The following is a 5229-nucleotide window of genomic DNA, read 5'->3' as shown; positions in this document are numbered from 1 at the left end:
CTGTACTGTGGATGGATGGTAAGGGTTGGTTCTGTACTGTGGATGGATGGTAAGGGTTGGTTCTGTACTGTGGATGGATGGTAAGGGTTGGTTCTGTACTGTGGATGGATGGTAAGGGTTGGTTCTGTACTGTGGATGGATGGTAAGGGTTGGTTCTGTACTGTGGATGGATTGTAAGAGTTGGTTCTGAACTGTGGATGGATGGTAAGGGTTGGTTCTGTACTGTGGATGGATGGTAAGAGTTGGTTCTGTACTGTGGATGGTTGGTAAGAGTTGGTCCTGTACCATGAAGAAACAATAAGGGCTGGTTTATACCATGGATAGACAACATGAGTTGGTTCTGTACCATGGAGGGACAATAAAGTTTGGTGCTGTACCATGGAGTGGTAAATGGTCATTTGATAACAGAGACTCTGAGGGTTAGATCTTCATCATACGAAGACTTTAAGGGACCATGGCAGGACGGTTAACCTTTATCCTATACAATAGAGGTACTTGTTCGGGTTGGTTCTGTACCAAAGATGCACAATAAGGGTTGTTTCTGTACCATGGAGGGATAATAAGGGTTGAGTGTGTACCACAGAGGGATAGTAAGGTTTGGTTCTGTACCATGGAGGCAGAATGTGGATTGGTTTTGTACCATGGAGAGGACAGTAAGTGGTAGTTATGGAACATAAAGGGACTCTAGCGGTTGGTTCTTCACCAAGGATGAACTGAATGGGTTGGTTCTATACCATGGAGGGACAATAAAGGTTGATTCTGTACCATGGAGGGACAGTGAATGGTAGTTTGATAGCACAGACTCTGAGGGTTGGTTCTTTATCATATGGAGACTTTAAGGGACTATGGATTGGTGAAAAGGGTTGGTTCTGTGCCATGGAAGGACAGTAAGGATATCCCATTTAGAGACTGTAAGAGTTGTGTTTGTACCTTGGAGGATACATAAAAGGGATTGGGTCTTATACTATACAAAGGGTTGGTCCTATAACATAGGAGGACAGTATTTTTTGGTTCTATTTCACGAAGGAACAGTAATTCTTGATCCTGCACCAAAAGTATGTGTTGGTTCTGTTCTACAGAGTAGCTAAAATGTTGGTTCCATACCATAGAGAAGGTGTTCAGGTTTGGTTTTGTCCCATGGAGGAGCTCTAAGGTTTGGTTCCTGTCCCACAATCGCATACTTTACATTCCATATTATGCCGGGATTGTAATCTTTGGCTCTGCATTGCGCAGAGACTTTGCGGGTTGATGGTTTTGTCTGTGCAGGGAATGTAATGTTTTGGTGGTACATTTAAGGTTGATGGTACAGAGACCATGAGGATTGGTTGAACATTGTGCAGAAATTGGCCATACGATTGCCTCTACCTTGCACAGGGACTGTGGGGGGTGGTTGTTGCCCATGGTGCAGATCCTCTGACGTTTGGTTGTACATTGTGCCGGGACTCTGCGATTTGCATGCAGGTTTGGCTGAGTAGTTTGGTATTGTGCAAATACTGTGAACATTGCTTGTTTGTTGTGCAGGGACAACAGGCTTTGGCTGTACATTGTGCACGAGGTTGGCATTGGTTTAATATTGTGCATATTGTGTGGTTGGATGGTTCATTTTACAGGAACCATAACGTTTGCTTGTAGATTGTGCAGGAACCTTGAGGGTTGGATGTAGATTGTACAGGAACCATGAAGGTTGGCTGTAGATTGTACAGGAACCATGAAGGTTGGTTGTAGATTGTACAGGAACCATGAAGGTTGGTTGTAGATTGTACAGGAACCATGAAGGTTGGTTGTAGATTGTGCAGGGACCATGACTGTTGCTTGTAGATTGTGCAGGGACCATGACTGTTGCTTGTAGATTGTGCAGGGACCATGACTGTTGCTTGTAGATTGTGCAGGGACCATGACGGTTGCTTGTAGATTGTGCAGGGACCATGACGGTTGCTTGTAGATTGTGCAGGGACCGTGACGGTTGCTTGTAGATTGTGCAGGGACCGTGACGGTTGCTTGTAGATTGTGCAGGGACCGTGACGGTTGCTTGTAGATTGTGCAGGGACCGTGACGGTTGCTTGTAGATTGTGCAGGGACCATGACGGTTGCTTGTAGATTGTGCAGGGACCATGACGGTTGCTTGTAGATTGTGCAGGGACCATGACGGTTGCTTGTAGATTGTGCAGGGACCATGACGGTTGCTTGTAGATTGTGCAGGGACCGTGAGGGTAGGTTGTATGTTTTGGTTGAACATTCTGCAGGAACCGGAACACTTGGTTGTACATTGTTTAAGAACCATCAAGTTTGGTTGCAAATTGTGCCGGAAACTGTGGAATCTGGTTGTCCATTGTTCAGAGAGGTTTGGTTGCATTGCACACCCAGGCACTCAGTCATGTGGCACATTGTTCCTTGCAGGCAGCATGCAGGTGCCCGTCTCCTGCCTCATTGTCTGACGTGCAGGTTAAAGCGGCGCCCAGGAGAACCGCGCAATCCTAGTGCTTATGTGAAATATTCCAGTGGCTGAGTCGGATTTTCCTTCCCTTTTAATGAGCTGCCGAGGGAGGGGGGGAGGTCTATTTTAGTAGGTTGAGGATTATAGGACACAGGAGCACTGACACTGCTCATCACATCCAGCACAGGGAGTTCCCCTGCAGTCCAACTTCACAAGACGCTGCCGAAGGGGGTTCCTGGGGGCTCCGCACCGGAAGATGCTGGGAAAGATTGTAGCGCCGGGGTGCGTGCCATGAAGGTAGGACTGTGCAGCATACGAACCTCCATCTTTGTTTTTTTCACCCCTTTTCATTGTAAATAAAGCGCAGGCACCCCATTCAGGAAATGCACGAGCATTGTGCAGCGACGGAAGCTGCGCTCTTCACCCGGCCTAACACAATTATTGTGCAACAAACTAACGCTTTACAAGACCCCTTTGGATACAATTCAACGAATCTTGGAAAACTTTTTTCTTCATGCATACCCTCATATGTACGTACATAGCACCCGATATGTATGTATGTTTGGGGGAGGGCATTCTTTTGAGGGTCTCATTGTTCCAAGTTAACAGTTTCCTTTTTGGCGTAAGACTTTGTGACAACGTTACTACCTACATTGTGGCTCATATTACACGCCATTGTCTTTTTATACGTTTGCAAACAAAGTACCTAAATTTTGCTTTTTTATGGATTTTCTATAAACAAAAACAAAGAATTTTTACCGGAATTTTTAGCAAAGTATCTCGTCCTTCATTGCGGTGTGTTTGCTAGAAAATCATTTTCTGTCCCTTGCATGTTTCACGTGTGTGATGTCCTCATCAGGACCAAAACACATGAGTGTAGACTGTTTCCTGTTCCCCTCAGCACAGGATCAGATCCGGCATTTCACAACTGAACTGGATGGATGTGTGAAAGGAAATCCTAAATAGTTACCAATTGTAACAAAACAGTTGTTAGCTTTAGATATTCTTTTAATTCTTTTATTATTATTATATATGATTTATAGAGCGCCAACAGTCTGCGCAGCGCTTTACAATATAAGGAAGACATTACAATCACAATACAACTCAAGACAAGATGGTAAGGAGGGCCCTGCCCCTGACAGCTTACCATCTAAAAGGGAGGGGCAAGTGATACATGAGGAGGTAGCTGTGTGGGGATGAATTGTACGAGAAGGTGATGGTTGAGTGGTTAGGTTGAGGTGGGATAGGCTTCCCTGAAGAGATGAGTCTTTAGGGAATAGACGGACAGGCTGGGGTAAGGAGTTCCAATGGGTGGGGAATAGACCGACAGGTTGGGGTAAGGTGTTCCAATGGGTGGGGAATAGATGGACAGGTTGGGGTAAGGAGTTCCAATGGGTGGGGAATAGACCGGGGTACGGAGTTCCAATGGGTGGGGAATAGACGACAGGCTGGGGTGAGTAGTTCCAATGGGTGGGGAATAGACGGACAGGCTGGGGTAAGGAATTCCAATGGTGGGGAATAGACGGACAGGTTGGGGTAAGGAGTTCCAATGGGTGGGGAATAGACGGACAGGTTGGGGTATGGAGTTCCAATGGGTAGGGAATAGACGGACAGGCTGGGGTAAGGAGTTCCAATGGGTAGGGAATAGACGGACAGGCTGGGGTAAGGAATTCCAATGGTGTGGAATAGACGGACAGGTTGGGGTACGGAGTTCCAATGGGTGGGGAATAGACGGACAGGTTGGGGTAAGGAGTTCCAATGGGTGGGGAATAGGACAGGTTGGGGTAAGGAGTTCCAATGGGTGGGGAATAGATGGACAGGTTGGGGTAAGGAATTCCAATGGGTGGGGAATAGATGGACAGGTTGGGGTAAGGAATTCCAATGGGTGGGGAATAGACGGACAGGCTGGGGTAAGGAATTCCAATGGGTGGGGAATAGACGGACAGGTTGGGGTACGGAGTTCCGATGGTGGGGAATAGACGGACAGGTTGGGGTAAGGAGTTCCAATGGGTGGGGAATAGACGGACAGGCTGGGGTAAGGAATTCCAATGGTGGGGAATAGACGGACAGGTTGGGGTACGGAGTTCCAATGGGTGGGGAATAGACGACAGGATGGGGTAAGGAATTCCAATGGTGGGGAATAGACGGACAGGTTGGGGTAAGGAGTCCCTAGATGTGGCGGCTGCATTTGTTTCCTTTGTTACCTTTTATTTTCGCCTAGTGATCTCGCCAATACCACACTTCCTGTCCTAGGGTGACAACAGAAATGGGACAGGGCTACAGAACGCCCCCCGCTCCTCATTGACAGACGGAAGGTGTTCTGTCATCCTCAGAGGTAGCTAGGAACAATGTAACTCATAAGAGAGCAGCGCAGGAAGTTATCAGCTCACGAGATTTCTGCCAGGACCAACAGGTAATATTATTTTGCACTTATGGAACAGACATAAAACGCTTTCAATGGTATATTTGCCGGACCAAAAGAGCTCAAATAAGAGAACAAAATCCAGGAAGACGCTCTTCCTTGGATGACGATGGAGAAGGTGGGGACACGCACATTGGGATCCAGGAAATGAGATATTTACAAGGGCTTCCTGGTCACTGGTGCCCTGGACGTTGCTCCCTCCTGTGGCCCCCCACTGGGGCGATGCCGATTCCTTTGTCTGGCTCTCCTCCTTGTGCTTAGTTTGTCATGAACAGCTCCTTTCTCCTTCAGGGTGAAACGCGTTGGAGCACCAAACCCACCATAGTGCCATCCACAGTGCAACCAACTATATGTATGATGGGCTTGGACTATT

General features: G+C 47.3%; 1 protein-coding gene across 1 annotated transcript in view; it reads left to right on the top strand.

Annotated features, from left to right (window-relative positions):
* Positions 1-5229, top strand: part of CAMTA2 (calmodulin binding transcription activator 2) — an 87849-nt gene that overhangs the window by 48257 nt on the left and 34363 nt on the right. The window lies entirely within an intron of this gene.

The sequence above is a fragment of the Nanorana parkeri genome, unplaced genomic scaffold (genome assembly GCF_000935625.1).
Source record: "Nanorana parkeri isolate BGI_ZX_2015 unplaced genomic scaffold, ASM93562v1 scaffold2079, whole genome shotgun sequence".
NCBI classification, from domain to species: domain Eukaryota; kingdom Metazoa; phylum Chordata; class Amphibia; order Anura; family Dicroglossidae; genus Nanorana; species Nanorana parkeri.
Note: the sequence above shows the minus strand (reverse complement) of the source record. Positions and strands in the feature narration are given on the sequence as shown.